General features: G+C 41.1%; 1 pseudogene; it reads right to left on the reverse strand.

Annotated features, from left to right (window-relative positions):
- Window positions 1-9,919: 9,919 nt before the first annotated feature.
- On the reverse strand, window positions 9,920-10,558 carry LOC123951520 (annotated as a pseudogene).
- Between the last annotated feature and the right edge of the window lie 15,608 nt (window positions 10,559-26,166).

The following is a 26,166-nucleotide window of genomic DNA, read 5'->3' on the forward strand; positions in this document are numbered from 1 at the left end:
GCCTGTTACTGCAGTTGCTTTAATTCTGAAAGTTGCTGTTCTTCAGAAGTGAGGACTTACTGGTCAGATCTCAATAGCTTCTTGAGGAGAAACCTAAGCTCATACCTTTGTTGAAATTCTTCCACCGACTTCATTCTCTGTGACGCTCATAAATATGCCTCAGGCCTTGCATCTGTGAGGGATAGCTGGGGCAAACTGTCAGTGTTGGAAATGAGCTGGCCAAGGTGGGTGGGAAATGGGAGGTCGAGAAGAGTGGAATAATCTGGGGATCCATTTGCCTTTCCTCACATTTCCCATTGAGACGTTGTCATAATTTTACAGGGTTCAAGAGATGGCAATCGCCCTTGCTGTGCTGCTCATCAGCCATTTTCCCTCAGACTGTTGCTGAACAGCTTTTCATCTGTAAAATGGAGGTGATGGTATTTACCCTATAGACTTGACAATGGTTGCTGTGAACCTCTAAATTAAACTGTGCCTATCCACACACTGTCTGAATAAGCATAAGGCATTTTTATTGTTGCTGTAGCAAGAGAGCAATATGACCCAGTTTGACAACATAAGCATTTTCTATACCTTCTCCATCGTACTATTTTTACTCTGGTGGTTGTTGGAGTTTGCCAAGCAGCAGTGAGAAATGAGTACGAGCTTCAGAGTTCGATGTGATGTGGTATGGTGACTCTTCCAAGTCTTTGTTTATTTAAGAACTGGAAAGCATGGAAGGGTTCACTTTCTTTTCTCCGTGGCTAGCCAGTACGTCACTATGAGTGTCAAGCCATGCTGACAGTGTAGCTTGAATTCTAGAGCAACTCTAGACGCACATCCCTACAGATCAGAGACCGCCAGCCTACGGTAGGGAAGTAGAGTGGAGATCCAAGTTTGAGCCTTAGCTTGTATCTCCTTGGCTTTCGACATGTCTGGAGATGCTTAATGTTGCGGCAGCAGGTTTCTGAAGTGCTTATTTGCAGGAGAAAAAAGGTACTTGTCCTAACTAATGAGAGACTCGAGACCCAGACCTGGTCTTGAACAAGGCTCAGGCTTTGGAGTGGAGGGTGGAACTGAGGAGAACATGATAACTCTCCTTTGGAGTCTCCTCTGGCCCAGCCCATGGAGCTGAGTTCCTGAGAAGGGGCTTTGAGCAGAACAGAAAGGGAGAGCCTTTGCAGAAAATCTCACTGAGCCGCTAGGGATTTGAAAGTGCGGTGTTTGGGGAACTGTGTGATAGGAGGAAGGAACATTGTGGCGTTGCTTTGGTGGGCTGGAAACTCTGCTACCAGCAGTTCTGGCAGTGACAGAACACAGAACAAGTGGTAACCATACTGTCAGATACTTCTCTGGGGCTCCAGAAGTCATTACATAGTGGGGCGCACACGCGTGCCTGTGTGCGTGCGTGCGTGTGTTTGGGGGGGGAATGGGTAAGGGAAGGCATTCCAAGGGTTCTATTAGTCCTAGGATGACAGGTGGAGATAGAGCCAGAGACACCATCTTTCACAATTATCGGGACCCTCTCTTTCGTCCTGGATTAGTGCAGTAGTTTGCTTAATTAAGTTAAGAATAAGTGGAGGCAGGGAGGTCCGATAATGTAACTTATTTAATGCTTGTGAACTACACACTTCACAACAGTTAAGATGGTAAATTTTATGTTATGTGTATTTTGCCACAATTTAAATTAAAAAAAAAAAGTGGAGTGGGGAGGAGGGAAATGCAGGTACTCCTTTTTAAGGAAAAGTAGGTGCTATTTTCTAATTTAATTTAATAACTTGAACAACATGGGACAAAGGCTAGCCTCAGAGGGATTTCTGCCAGTCAGGCTGAATAATACTGCACTCTGGTTGAGTCATTAGCCATCCTATCTGGTCATCAATCCCTGTATCTTGAGAAAAGACAAGCACCTACTGCAAATCCTTCAATCCCCCTTTCCAGTAGGATACCCGAATTACACTCACGCCACTGAACCTTTCCCAGACCAGATGTTGGAAGACTTTTCCGTCCTCTGGATGAAAACTGTCTTTCATCTTCTTGATTGATGACACTGTTTCATTTGATGATCAAACGGAGCCACTAATAATTCTGTTCTAGATGTCTTAGAAGGTCCTTAGCAGAATATTTATGTCCCGTAGGATTTTGGCCTTCAGTCTTTCTTTCCTCTGTCAGAGGCACAGGCCTCAGTGCCCTGAGCACTCTCGTCCACGCTGGAATTTTATTAACATGACTGTTCTCTCCTCTCGGTGCTTTGAAGATCACGCCTCTGTAGGGGGATGCTTGAAATGGCAATCAGTGGGGTGAAAGGCGGCAGGGACTACACGAAGCCGCTCCTGTCACTTGACCCTGTGAGGCCTTACAAGTCCATCGTCACACTCACCGTGTGTCCTAAAAGGTTTTCTCTTTTACCTACTCAACCCACTAAAGAGGTTGGGGAAATAGAATTCTTTTGTGGTGAGAAATAAAGTGGGTGTTATGTCAGTATCTGCATTTTCTTTTAGAAGCAACACAGTGAAAGCAACATCTTAAGAATGAGAAAAATTATTAGAGCCCTCCACAGTATGACTGAAGTGGTTGGAGCTTTCAGAGAGAGGCACAGTTAGAAATAGAACTTGCTATTTCTACTTGATTCCCCCACCCGCCCCCCACCCCTCGGCTGTAAGAATAGCACCTCACAAAGCAGTCAGAGAGGTCTAATCACGTATCACATTAGGCTTCTTAGACACTAAATCACACGGCTCATGGGGCAATTGATTGGAAAACCGGTGGTTTGATTCTGATAAGACCACAGACCGGTGAGTATTTATTTTTACCTGTAGGAGAAAAAGGTGATTACAGTACCAGTAAGTATAAAGACAAATACGTGCAATTTTGAGGGTGCCAGGAAACCTACACTCTCTCCAGAAGAGCTTTCTTATTCATTGGTAGGGGCCTGAAATTATGTTATTGTGGCTTTTTCTCCTCTGTAGTTTAGGATCCTTATGTGTAAATGTCTCTGCAAGGAGTTAAGCCACTTTTTCTAAGTGTGGGAGTATCTGTTTTAAAGTCACCTAGGGTCCTCGTTAAAATGCAGATTTGTACCAAGACCATCTGAATCAGAGTTTTGAGGATTTACATTTCAATCAGCCCCCAGGTGATTGTTTTCCACCAAAGACCCATATCACTGCTTAAATCTCTGACAGCTTTTTATGTAATTGAGCTGTTTTGCTGAGAGTAAATGTCGGTGGGGAGGAGAGATCTAGAGGGCCCTCAGAAGTGGGACAGGGAAGACAAGAAACTCTCAAAGGAAGAAAAAAAGGAGGAAAAGACTGACAGAAAGTAGGCTGGAAGGAAAGACACACGTCCTGTTTCACAGTTTTGATTTTTGGAATTTGACACTGGAAAGGGTTAGGGGCTGTTCCAGAACTTGCAGTACGGGAGAACGTAAGAAGAAAATACAAACTCAGACCATAGGCAAACTGAAGGTACAGAGCAGACATTGTCCTCAACAATGGGGGAATTACAGCTTGAAACTCCTGGAAATACTACAAGAAATCGCAAATTGCAAGAGGACTTAAAATTTCATAAAACCCATATTTTTATATCCATCCCCAAACCAAAGAACATGAATGCAAATGACAAAAAGATCAAAATATAAGCACACACCAAAAACATGACAAAAAATTATGGAAGGAATCCTATATGTATTACAAACGTACTGTTTGCCAGGAACTTGCACATACTTGTCTAATTTAATCCTTACAACTGCCCTACAAGGTCCTTATCTTTATGGCCAGATTTGAAAAATGGAAAAAAAAAAGAAAAGACTCAGAATCAGAAAGTTTAAATACCTTGCTTGATATGATAGTCAGATGGGGGTCTGACTTCAGAGTCCACATTCTTAACGCTGGGCCCAGCAGGTTCCACACTGTGGCCCTGACTGCTGGTTGCTCCCCACAATCCGTGTTATCCTCGCTTTCCTAAGTACACAGCTGCGCCGCATTTCCCAGAACCTCTGACTGAGTTGGCCAAATGATGAGTTTACCAAATGGGTTGAGGGTGGAGATAAGAGCTCCATTTCCAGGCTGGGCCTAAACCAGTTCTTCCATGAACATTCCTCTCTTTCTCTCTTCTTGCTTGACTGGGATGGGGATGTGTCCCAGGGCAACTTTTGGAGTTTACAGAGCAAAGATAGCTGAGCCTCTGCAGCCCGGGTTCCTGACAATTGTATAGAGGCGGACCCGCATACGAAAGCACGGTTCCTCACAGTCTTGAACCAGGACGCATTTAGATCTGTTGATTACAGTGATGATCCTGTCCGAACTAATGTTGAAGTGAAAAAATCCTATTACACTTCTGAAACTCCAGGGACAATTGGGCAAATGATATATAAACAATGTATTTAATAGGAAGCATACCCAATAAATAAATGTACAGAGCCACAGTCTACCTAGAGAAGAAATAATCATAAATTAAAATGTGAAATATGTGGAAAACACTGTGGGAACCAATATAACATTTATACAATACTGAAGCATTATATATTGGTATAACCTTTTTTGGTTGGAAATTAGAAAATATTTGTTAAAAACCACTGCAGCTTTTATCCCTTTGAATTGAAACATAGTCCTAGATATTAATGCTAAATAATGCCTTGAGAGAAAATGATCAATATTTAGTTGTATTTATGATGGCAAACAAACCCCAAATACAAAACCAGTGTATTAGTATTCTCCAGAGAAATAGAACCCAAGGTGTGTGTGTGTGTGTGTGTGTGTGTGTGTGTGTGTGTAAGGAGAGATTTATTTTAAGAGATTGGCTCACTTTGCTCACGTGACTGGGTTTCAAGTCGAAATTCTGCAGACTAGGTCAACAAGCTAGAGAAAATTTGCGGTTTGAGTCCAGAGGTAGTCTGCTGGCAGAATTCTCTCCTTTTCTGGGAAGAGTTTTTTTGTTGTTTTTGTTCGTTTTTTTTTTGTTTTTTTGTTTTTTAAATTAATGTTGTCTATGGATTGGATGAGGCCCACCCCACATATGGAGAGCAACGTGCTTTACTCAAAGTCTACTGATTTAAATGTTAATATCATCTAAAAAATACTCTAACATAGGGGTGCCTTGGTGGCTCAGTTGGTTAAGTGTCTGCCTTCAGCTTGTCTTCAGTCATGATCCCAGGGTCCTGGGATCAAGTTCCGCATCAGGCTCCTTGCTCAGTGAAGAGCTTAATTCTCCCTCTGCCTGCCCCTCCCCCTGCTTGTGCTCTCGCGCGCTCTCTCTCTCTGTCAAAAGAATAAATGAAGTCTTAAAAAAATATTCTCACATAAATATTGAAAATGATATTTGACCAAATATCTGGGTACTATAGCCTAGTCAAGCTGACACCTAAAATTAACCATCACAACTAGTATAGCTAAATATCCAGAAGTATGAATATGAAAACTATATAGAAACATGGAATGTTGCTTTCTCATTTCATGGAAGCTTACTGAATGCCCTCATTGCCAAGTTGTGTGGGTGGTGATGGATAAGCTGTATCTTTTCATCTTGAAATGTTCACAGCCCAATGAGGCAGGCATCCCGGGAGACAGTGTGTGTGTGCAGGGGACTGGGTAGGAGGGACAAGCTGTGCTCCTGGAAGGCGGGGATTTGTGACAGACGAAGCTGGGTGAATGGGCAAAGATCAGCCCACAAAGGGCTAAAAGATCAGTGTATTACTGAGCATTTGGGCTTTACCCTGCAGCAATGGGTGGCTCCAAAGTGGCTTCTTTTTTTTTTTTTAAGAGAGAGAGGAGTGTGGGTGGAGGGGTGTGGAAGGGGCCAGGGGAGGGGGCGAGAGAGAATCTCAAGCAGGCTGCCCACTCAGCACAGAGCCTGACTTGGGTCTTGCTCTCACGACCCAGAGATCATGACCTGAGCTGAAATTAAGAGTCAGACACTTAACTGACTGAGCCAGCCAGGAGCCCCTGAAATGTTTAAGAGACAGCAGTTTTGCCTCTCTGGAAGATGATTTTGGTAGCAGGATAGGGATCGGTGTGTAGGAAAACTGCAGGCTAGGAGACTAGTTAAATGGGCCTGGTGAGAAATGACTCAAGCCTGAATTAAAGTGGTGGCAGGGAAAATGGAAAGGAGGGAAGAAAATCCCAGGGAAATACATAAGGGTCAGAAGCAATGGAACTTAAATAAATAAATAAATAAATGGAAAAAGAAAAATATTTATTCATTTATTTGAGAGAGAGAGAGATAGAGAGTGAGCATGCACATGGTGGGCAGGAGCAGAGGGAGAGGGAGAGAGAGAATTTCAAGCCAATTCCACACTGAGCCCGGAGCCCCACACGGAGCTTCATCTCATGACTCCACCATCATCATGACTGAAATCAAGAGTCAGATACTTAACTGGCAGGAGCCATGGAATTTTTTGGCAGATTGGCTACAGAGGCTAAAGGGGGGGAGAGGGGAGGGGGAATAATTAGGAAAAATCTCCTAGATTTTTGACTTGGTTGCTTCTCCACCAAGATATAGGACAGAGGAGGAAAAGCAATTTGGGGGAGAGGGGAAAATGAGATTTTGTGTCCACTTTTGAATAGGTTTCACTTCTTTGTTCCATGTGCTTTCGGACAACTACAGGCAGAATGGAGTCAGAAGACAAACCAAATCAATGATTTTAGCAGAAAGAAATGAATATAAGGTATATTTAAGCAAGAGGAAGCTAAAAAAGGACACTTAGGAAACATAGAGCTGGTAACTGCAGGAAACAGCCTCCTGGGGCTAAGAGGACAAGGGAAGAGATTGGGGTTTTAGTCCAGGAAGTTTGGAAGAGGTCCTCTGCGGAGTCAGGATGAGCTGAGGAATGATGATGAGGCTGAACTGAATCCTCACGTGCTGCCGGTAGGGAGGAAGGGCTGTTGCCAGGCGATGCTTCCGGACTGGGGGAGGGGCAGGAGAGAGCCACGCCCTTCTTCCTCCACCGTGCTACCCCGTTTGCACTCTTGCCCACAGGTGAAGGAGAAATGTTGTGTGCTCAGTAAAAGTCCCAGCACCACAGAGCACAGGGTACAGAGGGATGGTTTTGAAAATGAAAAGAAAAGCTTAACTTAGAAAACAAATTCAAAAAGGAGGCTAAAAATCAATGATCAAAGCATCCATCTCAAAAGTTAGGAAAAGACACCCAACTCAAGCAAGGAGAAGAAAACAGAACTAAGGAGCAGTAATTAATGAAATTGAAAAGCAATGTATAATAGAGACTATCAACAAAGCCAAAAGTTGTGTTTTGTTTTGTTTTGTTTTGTTTTTTTAAATTAGCAACGTGGATAAACTTACATCATGGATAAAAGAGGGAACTTGGCAAAATTCACCAGTATCTTGGCTGGAGAAAGGATATTACTATATCTTATATCAGCATTAAAGAGAGAAAGAAGACATTTGGAACGACATGACCCAGTGTATTGAAATCCCTTGAAACCAAACACGAGAGGAAATGTGTCTTTGATCCACCAACTTTGGAGCCAAAGCCTGCTAGGGCAGTGCTGCTTCCTTCTGGTGATTTCAGAAGGAGTCCTCTCTGATTTTCAAAAGTCTAGGTCAGCTCAAGCACCTTCAGTTCTTCCAAAGTGAGCAAATGCTCAGACGAGGAAGACATTCATTGTAGTTCGTTCATTCAATGACAGACCAACTTGCCATGCAGAAGAACAGGGTGAATCTCACTAAAGTAATGTGGAGAAAGAGAAGCAGACACATACGAGTGTGTAGGACTCCGCTTAACCTTCAAAGGAAGGTAAAATGGACAGCTCACGGTAGAAACTAGAACTGTGGTCGCCTTTGGAGGAGAACTAGTAACGGATGAGGCATGAAAGGGGCTTGTGGGGTGTTGGAAAAGCATGTGGTCATGTGGTATATTTGATTTGAGAAAATGCATCAAAACTACTTGCATGACTTATGTACTTTTCCATATACATGCTATGCTTTAATAAAAAAAAATACCATTAAAATTTAGGATAGAGACTAAGAGAGGGATTCCATCTTGCTTTATTCTCATTCCTTCCCTAGTCCTACTGGACCCTGCATTGTCTTCAAATTTGCTTCCATGCTTCCCTTTCTTTTTTTTTTTTTTTTTTTTTTTAAGATTTTATTTATTTATGACAGAGATCACAAGTAGGCAGAGAGGCAGGCAGAGAGAGTGAGAGGGAAGCAGGCTCCCTGCGGAGCAGAGAGCTCGATGCGGGACTCGATCCCAGGACCCTGAGATCATGACCCGAGCCGAAGGCAGCGGCTTATGCTTCCCTTTCAACCAGGCCAAACTTCTTTAATCAGGAAGGCCTGGAGGTCTGGTTCACGATGGGTGGAGATGTTGAAAGGCAGAAACACCTTTTGGTTTTCATTAGGAAGATGTCATCGGCCGGACTTCATCTATACCTACTGTTTGTGCTGGTCCCTGCTACTTTGCAGGATTATCAGTCAGGGAACTGTGGGAAGAGGGACTCTCTGCCAAGGCCCTTGACAACACTGCTCCTTCCAAATGCTGGACATATAGAGATGTGATCAATCTGTCCAGCTTTACACAGAGAAAAAGATACGTCTGGGTTGGGCATCCCCCAGAAGTCCTTTCTCCTGCGCTGTTTCCTAGCATGTATGTAAGACATACATCTTGCTAGATTTGTTATTGACTTTTTTTTTTTAAGTTAAAAATACTTCCTTTAGTGCTTAACGCCAATACTGTACTTCTAAGTTCCACTGTGTGCATCTCTATATTGTTCAACGTGTTATGCCTGTGATGTTAAAGACAATCACATCCAAGTGTCACCAGGTGGTGGCTTCCTGGGGGTGTCAACCATTATCGCTGCTCCCCATTCCACATACCACCCACAACCTGCTCTAGGAAACTAAGAATTCTCCCAGGCCCCAGAGTAAAAAATACTTAACGTCCTTCCTCTTCTACACCTTATTGTAACGGAAGCAACACAATTCTGGAGGAGACACAGTTAAAGCTGTCATAGGTAACCCAGCTTGTCAATACACCATGTTATCAATTTTATTAACAAAGTGTATTGCCATGGAGCCCTAATATGCATTATTATTAGTTGTTACAAGGTATTATGCATTCTCCTGTGGACACTCCATAATTTTATTTCTAAGAGGACACACCATAATTTTATTTCTCGCTCTCAGAACAATCTCTCAACTAGCGAGTGGAGAACTCGCAGCATCTGCCGTGATCTGCTTCCTGAGCTCCAACTTGGAAACAGTGCTTTGCAAGATCGATGCTGATGAGAAGTGTGCATAATTCTTTTCTTTCTTTCTTTCTTTCTTTTTTTAATGTCTCAAGTTTTTATTTTAAGTTCTAGCTAGTTGACATATAGTGTGATATTGGTTTGGGGAGTAGAATTTAGCGATTCATTACTTACAGATAACACCCAGTGCTCATCCCAACAAGTGCCCTCTTTGATGAGAACACACACTGCTCTGAGGCAGTCTCGTCACACATTCACTGGAGTTCAAAGCTGACCTGAGTTCATCTTACTGTAGTTAGTGTATTCGTGCTGCTACATGTGGTGAGGAGGTTTAATTCCACTGTACAGGTGAGCTCAAGAGAGAATGGAGAATAAAGAGAATAAAATATTATAACAACATTATGACCCATTCTCTAAGCAAAATAAACAAAGTTTCTGTTGAGGTGAAAAAGATGCAGTAATTCTCTTCATACGGCCTTGTGCTGAGTTGTGAACTGCATTATTAAAAATCATGAGTTTAACAAAAACCCTAAAAGCCAACTCATCAAAACAGGCATTCAGCCAGTAAGAATGTAATTTCACACCAATACATCTTCAGATTTTAGATTTATTTAGGACCATTTGCCACTATTTATAAACTGTTTAATTTACTCTAACACATGACCAGACAGGGAGGCCCTTCAGGGAGATCCTGGCCTAAACATATTGTGATATGTTTCTTCTTCAGGAAAAAGATAACACTAGACATGGAAGCTTTCAGTGTGTGGCACTGAACGATGGTCTATAGGGCACCCTTCAACAGCTACAGTGGAGAGGCCACCTGGCTTTTTGGCAACACAAGCCTGATTGAGGTCTTCTGGCCCATTTGTTTGACATTCGTGTTTTATGCCTTGAAATTTCTTTTTGATTGTCTCCTTGGAGCTCGCATAGATCACTTTGCTTTTCCGAGGAGCTAGTTCTGGTGCCCTGGTCTGCTCCTCCCACCAGGAACAGAGCAGTCTCTGTGTCTCTCAGACTCTTACTCCTCTCAACTCGAAGGTCCAAGGACAGAGGCAGGGCCATAACTGCCACCTCAGGTCTGGAACTTGTTTGAGCACAAGCCAAAAAACACCCACCAACTGCTCTTTTCCGGATTCCTTGGTTTCAAAGCTTGCATCATACAAAGCATAGTGACATCTTTTTCAAGAAGCATTCCCAAATAATGCTTGAAAGGATCAGTTATGGATACACCAGCATCTCTGACTAAGATTTCTTTCCCTTCTCATACACTGATGCACTTTTGGTCTGCTCTGACATAAAAAAAAAATGACAGTCTTCTTTCTCTTCTCGATTTCTTCTGATGTGGAGCACATCCCAACTCTCATGTCATAAAAAATGTGATATACTTCACCTCCAACTTGCTTTCCTGAGGCCTGTCTCCCTCACTAGAATGTATTTACTTCATAAGGACAGGGACTTTGTCTTGTATATTGAAATCTCCAAATGCTACCACAGTATCTGGTTCCTCCTGGAGACAGGGGATGGGGGCCCCCTCTCACCAGTTAGGGTCTGTGGGGTGGGTTCTCCTTCAACTACTGGTGATGAGAAGGCTGAGCTCAGGCTGACACCGGCTGGCAGAGAGCTGGGCAAAGTATCGAACGGGATAGGGGACCCTTACTCCCCTCACCCCTGGGGGGTGAGGTCATGCGGCACCCCATCCCTGTTATTGTTTTTTTTAAAATTATTATTACAGCCATCTTAATGGATCTGAAGTGTATCTTGTGGTTTTGATTTTCATTTTCCTAATGACTAATCACGTTGGGCATTTTTTCATGTGCTTATTGGTCATTTGTGTATATTTTTAGAGGAATCTCCCTTCAAAACCTTTGTCCATTCAAAATTTGGATTGTTTCTCTTTTAATTGTTGAGTTCTAAGAGTGCTTTATGTGTTATGGACATTAGATCCTTTTTTTTTTTTTAAAGATTTTATTTATCTATTTGACAGACAGAGATCACAAGTGAGCAGAGAGGCAGGCAGAGAGAGAGGAGGAAGCAGGCTCCCCGCTGAGCAGAGAGCCCAATGTGGGGCTCGATCCCAGGACCCTGGGATCATGACCTGAGCCGAAGGCAGAGGCTTTAACCCACTGAGCCACCCAGGCGCCCCGGACATTAGATCCTTATCAGGTATCTCATATATGAATTTTTCTCCTGTGGGTTGCTCTCTCACTTTCTCGATAGTTCCCTTTGAAGTACAAACTTTTAAGAATTTTATTGTCTATTTATGCATCTTTTTTTTTTTTTTTTGCTTTCATGCCTTGCCTTATGCTGCTTTGATGTTATTATTTGATCTTAGAAACCATTGCCTTAAAAAAAAAAAAAGAAACCATTGCCTAATTCAGGGTCACAGAGATGTATACCTATGTTTTCTTTTAGCATGTATACTGTTCTACCTCTTACATTTTAATCAATTTTTAATTAATTTTGTATATGGTGTGAAATAGGGTCCAAATTCTTTATTTTGAATGTGGATAACAGTTGTCCAAGCACCATTTGTTGAAAACATTTTTCCTCCATCATTGAATTTCCTTAGGACCCTTGTCAAAAATCAAATCAATCAAAATACATCATAATGTATGGCTATACTTCTGGGTTCTCAATTTTGTTCTATTAATCTATATGTCTATCCTTATGCCAAAACCACACAGTCCTGATTACTGTAGCTTTGTAGTAAGTTTCAAAATCAAGTAGTGTGAGACCTCCAACTTTGTTCTTTTTCAAGTTTGCTTTGGCGATTCTGGATCCCTTGCATGTCTATATGAATTTTAGTATGAGCATGTCAATTTCTGCAAAAAAGCCAGCTGAGGTTTTTTATAGGAATTGTGGTGAATCTGAAGATGAATTTGTGGAGTTTTGCCACCTTAACAAATTCAGAAGATCTTAATATCTTCTGATCCATGAACTTGGGACATTTTTTATCTAGTAAAGTCTTTTTCAATTTCTGGTAATATTTTGCAGTTTTGGTATATAAGCCTTGCAATTAAAAAAAAATTCTTTTGTTAAATTTATTCCCAAATATTTTGTTTTTGATTCTATTATAAATGGAGTTGTTTTCTCTTTTCTTTCTTTTTTTAAAAAAAGATTTATTTATTTATTTAAATAATCTGTATACCCAACATGGGGCTCGAACTTATCGCCCTGAGATTGACAGTTGCGTGTTTCTCTAACTGAGGTAGCCAGGTGCCCCTGGAGTTGTTTTCTTAGTTTAACTTATATTTTGGATTGTTAATTGCTAGTGAGTACCTTCTCTTCTGTTCAAGAATGAACTTTCAATTTGACTAAAATAGCTCTCGGAAATTTACTCTCAAATTTGGTTTAACAGAAAATATGATTATTGTGACAAGAAGAATTTAGAGGGAACATTAAGGCCACATAGGCAATTTTTTAATGACTGTTCCAGATTTGATCTCATAGTTCTGAAATTGTGTTTAATCTCATTAGAAGAGGCAGAACACACACACACACACACACATCTATGTAGTAAGTTATGGGTGAGAAATTCTTGGCTGGTGCATATTAATAGAGGCACACTAAAGCATTCATTTCCAAAAAGAGCATTTTGGAAAACATCTTATTCTTCAGACTTCAGTCACTATAACCATAAAGCTTAATTAGTAATTTCTCTTGGTCCACATGGTTTATAAGATTTATATAATTTAAAATAAATTAGTTCCATAAAATATGGGTCTGTTAAATATATCCTAGCTAACCCCTAAGGATAGGTTCCATGTCTCAAGACTACTGAGTGTACTAAGCACTTATGTGTCTCTCATGTACTTTTCCAACCTCCAAAAAGTGCCAGTAAAGTGCAGGTCATCAAAAGAGATTCACTAAGCAAGAGAATATGTGGTTATTTATTATTTCAGGATCACTCTGTCAATTTCTGGGAAGATAAAAGGTAACCTTTGCTAAAATTTTCCTTATAACACGGGCCGGAACACAACAAAAATCTTCAGTTATACCGAAGTTGGGATAAACATTGGGGGTCTGCCGCCAGTCTGCCCCCACCGCCTTTCCGGGGCAGAGGCTACAACTCTTAAGCAGCACTGCCCTCTTGTGAGAAAACTCGAAAAGTGACTCACTTCCCCAAGTCCCCTCCCTGCATTTGCGTTTCTCTGTTTATAAGAAAACTGAACCTTTATAAGAAAACTGAACCTAAACTTCATGAACCACCAATTTCTGCCAGAGGCTCCCATCGCAGGCCCATAGAGCCCCTCATACTCAATTTTTATCCTAAAAGAACATTTCTATTTGCAGTAAGTTTCAAAATCAAGTAGTGTGAGACCTCCAACTTTGTTGTTCTTTTTCAAGTTTGCTTTGGCGATTCTGGATCCTTGTGATCCAATAATCGTGATCCTCCTTGCCCCACCCCCTAAGGAACTGAATGTGTCTTGGATGACTAAAACCTCACCACGTGTCAGCCAGTGAATGTAGTTAAACAACAGCAAGTTGTGTTCTTCCTCAGTAACGGATGCTTCAGGAAATTGACCAGATGGCCAGAAGCAAGGAAGTCGATATAGACTGCTTCTTTTAGATATACTGCCCCTCCTTTTTGTGGTGAGAAGCCAGAGGTCCAGAGAAACACGGGATATTATCAGAGCATGTGATTTGATTTCTCTTATGCCTTGGTCCAGCCCGGTTATTGCTGACGTGACAGGATGTCATTCTTTTTTTTTTTTTTTTTAAGATTTATTTATTTGACACACACGGAGAGAGAGAGAGAGAGAGAGAGAGAGAGAAACACAAGCAAGGGGCGCAGCAGGCAGAGGGAAAGGGAGAGGTAGGCTCCCTGCTGAGCAGAGAGCCTGACGTGGGGCTCGATCCCAGGACCCTGAAATCATGACCTGAGCTGAAGGCAGAGGCTTAACCCACTGAGCCACCCAAGTGCCCCTGGGATGTCATTCTTTAAAGGCAGCAGCTGTTGATAGTGACAGTGGACATTTAACATGGAGATACTCTCACCCACCCAATTTGACTCTCATTTCTAGTATCTGTTCCCTGAACCTCATCCTCCCTCCCCTGGAAAATGCTGATGTTTGGGAGGAAGAAGCTGTAGGGAGGTGGAAAGAGGGAAGTAAGGAACTAGCGAGGCATTCCGCAGGGGTTTGTTCCTTACTCCAAGAAGAAAATGGGAATGAAAACTATGGAACAGATAGGAGTGTTTCTCCCTCTTCTGCTTTCTCGTTTTTCTGCCCCATGTCTTTCCTTGTCTCGGCCCATCCCCTCTATTTTTAGGCAGCTGACCGTAATGTGTTCGTAAAATTACCAATCTGATCATGTTATCGTTCCCCTAGCCTGATGGTATTTGCTTCCTTTACCCCATTTTCCCCGTCTACCTCCCAGTGTCCAGTCTGGTAAAAAGACACACATCACAAGCCCTGGCTGAAATGTATGTGTGACTAGATCAGAAATCGGGGTTTGGTTCAATGATCTTTCATGAGGGGTAGAAGCTTTTATGCCGAGTCCTCTCCTGAGCTTCCTTCGACTTATTTATTCACTCGGTGGTGTGAACTGAGAATCACTTCTAGAGCTGCTACTCATACTTCTGTGAGTTGAATGCTCTACAACCATACTTGGCAGCCCCAAATACAATACAACCTTTGTTCCCATAGACCTTACAGGCTAGTACAAGGAGATCATATCTGATGGACATATGATGGTTGTACTATATTCTATTTGGATGTCTCAGTCACCTTAAGTTCACTGTGCTAAGTCTAGATTCAGTAGCTTGTACTCAGAAATCCAAGTGAGGGACTCAGAGTTATCCTAGGCAGCTTGGTCTCCCACAGTCCTTCAGGTACCCAGTCCCATTATTCTCTCTCTTACCGCCATCACTGTCCATATATCGGCGTGGTTTGCATTCTGTGCCAGGATGCCTGGGCAAGAGGGCCAGTGGGCTGCAACCAGGACTCAGCCCTGCACCTGGCAGAAGTTGGCCTCTTGTGGGAGGAAGGGCAATCTTTCTTGTCACATAGGGGCTCTTTTCTAAGCCATGTGTCTGCAGGGCTGTGTTGCTCAGAGAAGTCCCTTTCTTCTAATTCCTCTACCAACGGTGACTCAGTGACGTTTTAAAAATTGGTACAAAGTTTTCTTAAAGAGTAGTAGCCAACTCTCTACTGAGATAGTTTAGTGACATCCTAACTGTTTTCCTTGCTTACTTCTCTCTTCTGATCTACCCTCACAGGCACCTGGTCAGGATGATTTCTGTAAAACTCAAAAGTGACTGTGTTGTGCCTTGCCTAAAGTTCTTCTTTTGTTGACTATTCCTCTCAGAAAAAATTAAAATTGCTGTGAAAGCATTGAGGACAACTCCTAACATGGTGCCAGCTTCATTGTTACCGGAGCTCCATTTTATACCTCATTGTTGAGTCTTGTGGGTCTCTTTTCAGTCCCTCAATGTTCTGTGTTTTCTCTGTCTCCATCCCTGTTACCGACTGATGTTTGCTTTCCCTCCAAATTCTAATGTTGAAGTCCTAATTCCCAGTGTGATAATGATAGGATGTTGGGCTTTGGGGAGGTAATTTAAGTTTAGGTGAGGTCGTGAGGGTTTGAATCCCTCTGATGGGATTAGTGACTTTAGAATTAGAGACCTGAGAAAGATCCCTCTTTCTCTCCACCCTCTGAAGATACAGCAGGCCGACAGCCATCTACAAGCCAGGAAGAGGGCTCCTACCAGGACCTGAGCTGGCCTGTGCCTTCAATCTTGGACTTGCTAGTCTTCGGAACTGTGAGAAAAAAAAAAAAAAAAATCCATTCTTTAAGCCACCTAGACTATGGCATTTTGTTATAGCTGCTTGAATAGACTAATACAGTCCCTTGAAGGTACTTTTCTCTACATCTTGAATAGTCACATGCCTTGTTCACAAAGCTCACTTCTTGTCTTTCATGTCCTTGTCCACATGTGGCTTTGACCCCAGCATTAATTAACCTTGTAAATGTGGTTGACTTCCTGTATTCTCCTTGGAGTGCTCAAGAAGTGTGCCTTAAATGAATACATTGATTCTATATTTAAAATATTAGAAAACCTACTCCTGCTTCTTCACAGTTCCTTCAAGAGAGAGAAGATCACATTAAACGTGATCATCCCAAAGGAAAAACATGTGACACAAATAACCAAACCAAACAAGTGAAAAACGTTTGGTGGGTACACAGGTGGGACGGAGGCAGGGATAAAATCCCCAAGAGACACACTGAGCATGTGCTTAGATCACCAGCAGATAGAGACACAGACAAATAGAAAAAAATAATGATGTTTCAGGAAATGCACTGCAGTATTATCATAGTAAGAGTCTGAGCTTTGCTGAAATTCCTTTTTCTTCCAGGTTTAGATCTTTAAAAAAAGTGATAATGCATATGGTATGGGGGGTGGGGGTGCAGCGTGGAAGCATTATCTTTACGCTCAGGACCTCTGAAGATCTTCATCAAGCCTTGGGAGGGTGTTGCCCCGAATATTGGTCAGAGTTTAATTTCCTGGCTTAATAATAAATCTTCTGTCAGTTTCTGAGTACATATGACAGGGCAAAATTGCCTTATTCTGGAATGAAGCTTGAAGGTGTTAAAGCTTGAGAGGTCAGGCAGTACGTACCCTTACATTAAAGCAGAACATTTGCTTCAGGCACTAGGCTTTGCTGGTCTTCGGGAGCACTCAGAGGCAGAGTCCCTGTGGAGAGGAGGGAAAGAAAAGTCTTCCTCAGCTGGTCACCTCCATTCATTCCTTCTGCCACTATGTAGGCCGGTGTAATTTGCCTTCCTTTTCCCATACACCTCTCGGGCAGCAAGTTGCCTTTCCTGACTCACTGTCTTTAAGCAAGACTGCTCTGGAGGTATATTCTAACCTGATTTTATCTTTGTAAGGAATTTAATGGGTGACCCTCCAGTAAGATTTATTAAGGCCCAGAAATCTCTAAAGATGGCCTTCACCAAAAGGATTTCTATTCTTTGTGAGGGGGAGTAAAATGACCAAATTAAGACAAGTAGTGAGGGGCACCTGGGTGGCTCAGTGGGTTAAGGCTCTGCCTTCAGGTCAGGTCATGATCTCCGGGTCCTGGGATTGAGCCCCCATCAGGCTCTCTGCTCAGCAGGGAGCCTGCTCCTCCCTAGACCGCCTGCCTCTCTGCCTACTTGTGATCTCTCTCTCTCTGTCAAATAAATAAATAAGATCTTAAAACAAAAACAAAAACAAAAAACCAAGTAGTGAGATGTGAAATCAGAGGAAAATAACAGGAAGAGTTAACAGACTCAGGTATGACATACATTAAAAATGGAGATGTTTAACTTACATAACGGAGGGAAAGTTCAACCACATGAGACAGAAAGAAACACGGAAAGACAGCTTCTTGAATTAAATTTGGTGCTGTTTATCAACTCAAATATCTTCATCTCCTTTATTGACACAGATTTCTCTCCGGTGAAATCATTTCAGTGACTAAGAAAGGTTTCACCTGCTGGCCACCCGCTGTCTGGGATGAGGGCTCTCTGGGACACCCATCATTGTTTGCACTGCTTGGTTCGAGTGACGCAAGACCCAAGCAGCAACCTGCGCCGGTGTTGGCCTCTCTCAGTGCCTCGGGCCTTGTTCTAGACAATATTTCTTTTTAGGCTAAGGGGTGGCAGGCTGCCCACACTGCTTTATTCCCAGTACCAAATGAAACCTCCCTTAAGTGTTACTACATGTTAATAAACATAGTCAGTGAAACCCACTTAAAAAGAATGACCTGTTTATGAAAGAAACCTTTTGAAAGACAGAATATTTCCCCCTGTGGGCCAAAGCTTAGGCAGAAAAACAAAGAGCTCTTTCAAAGTCTTAAAACATGATGGAGGATAGATTCTGACTTTCTAACTACAGAAGTAATGATACTTTTAGCTCCAACCTGCCTTGCTCTAGGGAGCTGTAAATACACTTTATAGGCCCAGGTTGAGCCTTTCCAACTTTTTACCTCAAATGCTATTTGGATTTGTTAAGGGTGTGCAATGTTAGCCCAAATTTATATACAGAGAAACTGAGGCAATAGAAATTGAAGTGATTTGTCCAATGCCACCAAACAACGTAGAGGTGAAGTTCAGAAGAGAACAAGCTGACACTGAACACTTCTGGGACACTGGAACATGGCCTAACATCAGACTAGCTGCCTTCGTTTCCCCTCCTTATCTTCTCTCTTTCCTCTTTGTCTTCCATTTTGTGTGTCATTGCTAATGAGCTGGGCCTAGCCTGAGTGTTGGCACTTCCATCCGAAAGCCCGAGTTGGTCCAGGAGGCAAAGGAACTACAGCTGGAATTAGCAGACTTGTCCAGTTGTTGTTGTTCCTATGAACAATAAAATATGATTGGCAAAACTGATCTTTTATTTTTTTTAAAGGGAGGTTTCTTTCTTTCTTTCTTTTTTAATTTTATTTGTTTATTTGACAGAGAGAGACACATGAGAGGGAACAGAAGCAGGGGGACTGTGAGAGGGAGACGCAGGCTTCCCATCAAGCAGGGAGCCCGACGGGGCGCAATCCCAGAACACTGGGATCATGACCCGAGCCTAAGGCAGACGCTTAATGACTGAGCCACCCAGGTGTCCCCAAAATTGATCTGGAAAACAACAAAATTCTTTCATCCTGAATACTTTGTCTTTTAAGAAATACTACTCTAGAATACACAATTTTCCAATTTTTAAATTTCCAGTGTTGGATTGACATTTTTTTAAAGAAATGTTGCCAAAGTAGTTTTTAATCCCCCTAGCTATTGAAAGTCCATTTATTCGCTCATTCATTAATGTTTTTATTTCACAATTATTTATTTTGAACTTACTTTTGGCTCAGTACTGGGCTGTGTAATGATTATTGTAGAGCAGATCAAAAATATTTTTTTTTAAATGTTTTCTTGAGAAGTCTATTTAAAACGTAGGAGTTGGCATCTGGTTAGTTAATTTCCCCCAAATAGAGAATTGAAAGTTAGTTTAATGGAAATAAGTGTCACTTTGAGGGACCATTATTAAGTATAGTCTAACACTCTTTTGAAATACATCAATACACTTCTCTTATGCATGCCTACATGGTACCAAGTACCTCATTGTCCTGGGAAGGTTAGGTTTCTAGAGATGCTTAAGAATAAGAAAACAAAATCAATGCTGAGACTTGATACATAGTAGAAGCAAAATAATCGTAGAGACAGTACAATGTAAGAGCTAAAGCCTTCTATTTAGGGGTAGCTGGGTGGGCTCAGTTGGTTAAGGGTCTGTCCAACTTTTTGTTTCAACTCAGGTCATGATCTCAGGGTCCTGTGAGTGAGCCAGGCATGGGCTCTGCACTCAGCATGATGTCTGCTTGAGATTCTTTCCCTCTCTGTCTGAGCCTTCCCCTGCTCACACACTTTCTCTTTAAAATAAATAAATAAAACCTCAAAAAGAAAATAAAGGCTTCCATTTGAAAGAACTTTCAAATTAAGGTGTTAATTTAAAATTAGGTATTAATCTCAACTTTCAAATTGAGGGCATTAAAAAAAGATTTTGTAAACAAAAAACAAATCAGAAAACATTTATTTTTAAAATTTTTAAAAAAGATTTTATTTATCTGACAGAGACACAGCGAGAGAGGGAACACAAGCAGGTTGAGGGGGCGAGGGAGAAGCAGGCCTCCCGCCGAGCAGGGAACACGATGCGGGGCTCCATCCCAGGAGACTGGGATCATGACCTGAGCTGAAAGCAGATGCTTAACAACTGAGTCACCCAAGGGCCCCAGAAAACATTTATTTACATAAAAGCTTACACATGAGTATTCATAACAGCCTTATTTATCTTAGCCAAAATGTGGAACCAACTCAAATATCCACTAATGGTTAAATGGATAAACAAAATGTGGTGTATCTATATAGTGGAATGTTAATTAACCATAAAAGCGAATAAAGTACTGATCATGATATTACAGTATGGGTGAACTTGGAAACATGCTCATAAATGAAAGAAGCCAGACATAAAAGGCCACATATTGCATTACTCTATTCATATGAAATGCCCAGAATAGGTAAATCCATAAAGACAGGCAATGAACTGTTTTTTTGCCAGGGGATGGGAGAAGGGACTGCTCACGGATAAGAGATTACTATCAGGGTAATGAAAAATTCTAGGACTAGAGAGTGACGGTTGTACAACCTTGTAGATATATTAAAAAAATCACTCAATTGGGTACTTTAAAATGGTGAACTTTAATGACATGTGAATTATATTTGAATAACAACAACAATAAAAACACCAAGCAGCATGAGCCACCACAACAAACTCTAAAAGTGAATGGATGAGAAGCTAAGTGAAGGGACTCGAGGGCCTCCTGGACCTGGCAGGAGCCTCACACCCTACCCTTGGAGAAAGGGATCAGCTCCGAGAGATTGCTCAGCTGGGCACGAAGGAGCCTGGTGGGACGTAAGCTGACTTCGGTGGAGGGTTGTCCTTGTGAGGGAGAATGTGAGGCCCTCAGTGACAGCTACCTGCAAATCTCACCTGTATCTTCCAAGGGGAAAGATTGCTGTTTACTCCTCAAGACTTTGCTCAGTCCATCCTGTGACCCCTCGCTGCCTTTCACAGATCAGAATACTTGAAGGTGACTCCCTCGGAACTACAGACAAATGAAATTAACCAAATAAAGTCTGTGGGACTGTAGACACCCAGAAAAGATTGAAGTAGCGTGGATAAGGAAATCCTAGCTGGTCGTGGACTTAATATAATCTGCTTGATATCCTCTCTCTATCCTAAGGCATGAGAGTGATGAAACCTACCTCAGGCTGTGACCGTCTGGTATCTGCTGCAGGACCACATCTCTGGACGCTGTGATGCTTCTGACGTTGATGTGATTGGTGCTATGAGCCATATCATTTGTAAGGAGGCTCAGCTTTTCATCTTCCTTGCCAATTCTTCTGTTATTGAGTGACAAGACTGTCACTCTTTTGACCTTAACCTTCACCCTCAGTAGCTTTGTGGCATGATGTTGCAGTGGAAAGGATGGGATTAGAAATCAGAATCACTGATTGTAAAATTACCTCTTATTACCTGTGGGTCATAAAATGGAGCCTCCCAACCCCAGTGCTTGATGAGTTGCAAGAAGTGCTTCAAATTATTGATCTCTTCCATCCTTGGGGTCGCTCAGGGTGTGGGTAGCTGAACCCGTGAGGCAGGGCAATTTTGCCTGTTAGCAGGCTTGTTCAGGCCACCACAGAGGGCAGACGTGCCAGAGTCTACAGTATCCCAGGATGTGAGCACAGGCAGCTACACCAGCTTCCGTGGCTCCCCATCAAATCTCTGTAGACTGTCAGTAGGGGCTCTGCCACCAGGACTTCTGCAGTGACCAGGATAGGCAAAATCATCTCCATACTGGACAAGTGGCCCATGGCCTATGGGAGGGGATAATTTATGTTTCAAATATCCAAATACGTGCAGAGCTCATTCCAATATGTGGATGGTCAGGGTGAGGGGTATGGCGGTGGAATGGGTATTCTAAGTAGGACTCCTGAGGGTGCTGGTCCGCATCAGACCCTAATGCTCTTTTCATGTTTGTGATACTTTTGTCCCTTTTTGGCTGGGCCACCTTGTAGGAGTCAAGCCCATGGATTCTTCTAACAGTGCACATACCTTTTGCAAATTAGAGCTTTATCTGGAAATACATAATGTAAGAATATTCTACTGGATCCAAAGTCAATTTGCATTATTGTGAAGAAATTTAATATTACTTTGTCAATGATAAAAGGAAGAAATGTGCCAAAATGACCAATTTCTGTGTGTGCCTTGATGTATAGAGAGGGTTGTGAAGAAAGTAAAGGTTCTAGACTTTCTCAGCCTTAGTTTTCTCATTTGCAAAATAATGTAAGAGCTTATAACTAATTTAGGCTAAAGCTCAAATGTGACTTTTTTTTTTTGCCAGGCCCTAAATTAATTAGTAGGTTCTTTTTATAAGAAATGAGTAGAAGTTTTGGAATTCCAAAAGATGCCCATCAGGTAGAAGGGTTTTTTTTTTTTAAGCAAAGTCCCTTTTATAGTCAGAAATATTAATTAATATCAGTCATTGCCCATACTGTTTTCTCAGCCTTTTGTTGAAGAAGTTTTTTTCTTCCTTGTTTCACTTATGGAATAGTGAAAATCTTCCCTCCACCGACTGATCTTGGGCAGTAGACATGGAGAGAGTCACCCACGGTGAAGTTCCAGGTACACAGTCTGCTTACTCCCTCTTCCCAGGGTAATGTGATTGTGTCCTTCTTTTGTAAGCAGGTTGATCTGCAGTGATGGTATCCTGTTATAAATCCTTTCCCTTTCATTTGTGTCTCTGAGATGTGGGTTTGGAAATGCTCTCATGACACACAGCAAAACAAAGACTGAAGCAATTGCATACTTTCCACCCCTCCCTTCTTTTATTTTATATAAATTACTGCTTGTGAATAGAATGTCCCACGCCTTGGGTTATTATACATTCTGATGATGTCAAGTGCATCCTTTGTCCTCACAAAGGGGGGACAGTCTCATGCCAAATAGCTAGAGACTTAGCATACAAGAACATGGGCATATAAGAATTTTATGATAGACACTATCACAAGAAACAATATTATAGGGCTGTTGGAGGATCAATGTGTGGGAGAAGTTTGTACAATCAAGCCCTATGTATGTATGCTTTATTGTTATTGTTTTGGAAGGAAGATGACTGCCAGTCTTTCTTCTTCTCTTAAGATCCTGGACTGGTCTGGAATGAGAATATTTGGACGTGTGAATAGATGTCAAGTAATGAAGGGTAATAGGCTAGAATTTGTGGGGGAGGTGGGAGAGACTTGCCTTTTCCTTGTACATCATAACTTTTCCCCATCAACCCAGAGGAGAGAGGTGCTTTTAGATCATGAGAAGAATCTCGTTTTTCTACCTTAAAACACTTCCTTTTTTGAGGACTACTCAGGAAGGCTAGCTTCTTTAATGAGAATTAATGACCTCACAGTGCAGAGTCTGACATGTTAGATCAATGATTCCAGACTTGTCTGAGTGCATAGGATGAGAAAAGCCAGAGAGATTCTACCATGAACATCCACCATACCAGTGGTGCTTAGTGCCAAGAATAATACCAGAAATGACTTTCTAAACCACACTCCCTATGCTATTTTTCTACCCTACAAGTGCTTTCATCAACTCTAGAAATTTACAGAGGACCCAGGAGTGAGAGCTGTGGGGGACTGTCTTTCAATGGAGCTAAATGAGAGCTTTCCAAAATAAAAGTATTCCAGGTTAAGATCTTGGAGTTATATACCAACAGACACATGGAGTTACATACAACAGACAACCTTAAAACATACCTATACATCTTAAGCAAAAAAGATTTACTCTGACACCCATATTTCTCCAAAGGAGGCAATTCTTTTTAATGTGTAGCCATTGTTCCAAATCAGCCAGGAGCTGAATCTGTAATCGGCATTTCACTATGAAAAAACAGACAATGATAGTCCTAGCAACTGAATCAAGACTTATCTTCTTGAAGACTGAAATCTTATCAAGATTGAAATCATATCAATCATTTCTGACCACAATGGTATGAAACTGGAAATCAGTTAAGGAATAAAACTGGAAAATTCACAAATATGAGAGATTAAATAACATGTTATTGAACAATTGATGGGTTAATGAAGAAATCAAAAGAGAAAAAAATACCTTGAGACAAATAAAAATGAAAATACAGGGGCTCCTGGGTAGCCCAGTGGGTTAAAGCCTCTGCTTTCAGCTCAGGTCATGATCCCAGAGTCCTGGAATCCAGCCCCGCATTGGGCTCTCTGCTCAGCAGGGAGCCTGCTTTCCCTGCTCTCTCTACCTGCCTCTCTGCCTACTTGTGATCTCTGTCTGTCAAATAAATAAATAAAATCTTAAAAAAAAAAAGAAAATACAACATACCCAAACTTACGGGATGCAGTAGAAGCAGTTCTAAGAGGGAAGTTCATAGGCATAAGTGCCTATCCCAAGAAACAAGAATAATCTCAAATGAAGAACCCAATTTTACATCTCAAAGAACTAGAAAAAGAACAGGCAAAGCTCAAAGTTAAGAGGAAAGAATTTTTTTATTATAAAGATCAGAGCAGAATTAAATAAAAGTAGAGACTAAACAGGCAATAGAAAAGATCAATAAAACTAAGAACTGGGTCTTTGAACAGATAAATGAAATTGACAAACCTTTAGCTAGACTCATCAAGAAAAAAAGAGAGAGGATTCAAGTAAATAAAATCAGAAATCAATAAGAGACCACAATGAACAATTATATGCCAATAAATTGAACAGCCTAGAAGAAATAAATGAATTCCTAGAAACATACACCCTTCCAAGACTGAATCATGAAGAAATAGATAATCTAACAGACCCGTTACTAATAAGGAGATTGAATCAATAATCAAAAATCAACGAAAGTCCAGGACTACATGGCTTCAGTAATGAATTCTACAAACACTTAAGAATAAATAACAATCCTTCTACCAGCATTACCCTAATATGACAACCAGACAAGGACACCACAAGAAAAGTTAATTATAGGCCAAGAACCCTGATGGAAATAGATGTAAAAATCTTCAATAAAATATTAGCAAACCAAATTCAGCAATGCAGTAGAAGGACCACATATCGTGACCAAGTGGGATTTCTTCCAGGGATGCAAGGATGGTTCAACATCTGCAAACGAATCAACATGATACATAACATTTACAAAATGAAGGATAAAAATCAGGACCATCTCAAAAGATGAGAAATGTGCATTTGATAAAATTCAATATTCATTTATGATAAAAACTCTTAACAAAGAAGGCATAGAGGGTATTATAATGACCTTTATCGTGTTGAGGTATGTTCTAAACATACCTCAACACGATAAAGGTCATTTATGATGAGCCCCAAGCTAACATCTTACTCAATAATGGACAGTAAAAGCTTTTCCTCTGAAATAAGGAGCAAAATAAGTATGCCCACTCTTACATTTTTATTCAACATAGTATTGGAAGTACTACTTGGAGCAATTAGGCAAGTAAAAGAAAGAAAAACAAAAAAGCATCCAAAAAACTGGAAAAGAAGAAGTAAAATTATTACTATTTGAAGATGACACAGTATTTCTAATACATATGGACAGCCATAAAGACCACAGCAAAAGACTTTTAGAACCAATAAACAAATTCAGTGAGGTTGCAGAATACAAAATCAATATACACAAATTTGTTGCATTACTATATACTAATAACAAACTATCAGAAAGAGAAATTAAGAAAGCAATCCCATGTATAATTGCATAAAAATAATAAAATGCACGGGAATAAATTTAATAAAGGAGGTTAAGAATATGTATGCTAGAAACTGTAAGACATAGATAAAAGAAGTTGAAGAGGGCACAAATAAATAGAAAGATATTCTCGGTTCATGGATTGGGAGAATTAACATCATTAAAATGTTTGTACTACTCAAAACAATCTATAGATTCAATACAATCTTTATCAAAATTCCAATAGCATTTTTCACAGAAATATGACGAACAATCCTAACATCTGTATAAAATCACTGAAGACCCTGCATAGCCAAAGCAATCCTGAGAAGGAAGAACAAAACTGGACATACCCTGTTCCCTGATTTTGAATGATATTGCAAAGCTATACTAACCACAACAGGATGGTATAGGCATAAAACAGGCACATAGATTAATGGGCAGGATAGAGAGGCCAGAGATTAACCCCATATATGGCCAATTAATCTTTGACAAAGGAGCCAATAATATTCAATGGTGGAAAGAAAAGTCTTTTCAATAAATGGTGTGAGGAAGACATGAGAGCCACAGGCAAAGGAATGAAACTGGGCCACTATCTTACACCATACGCAAAAATAAACTCAAAATGGATTAAAGACTTTAATGTGAGGCCTAAAACCATGAAATTTCTAGGAGAAAACATAGGTAGTAAGCTCTTTGACATCTGTCTTGGCAATAATTTT

Source organism: Meles meles, chromosome 10, assembly GCF_922984935.1.
Source record: "Meles meles chromosome 10, mMelMel3.1 paternal haplotype, whole genome shotgun sequence".
NCBI classification, from domain to species: Eukaryota; Metazoa; Chordata; class Mammalia; order Carnivora; family Mustelidae; genus Meles; species Meles meles.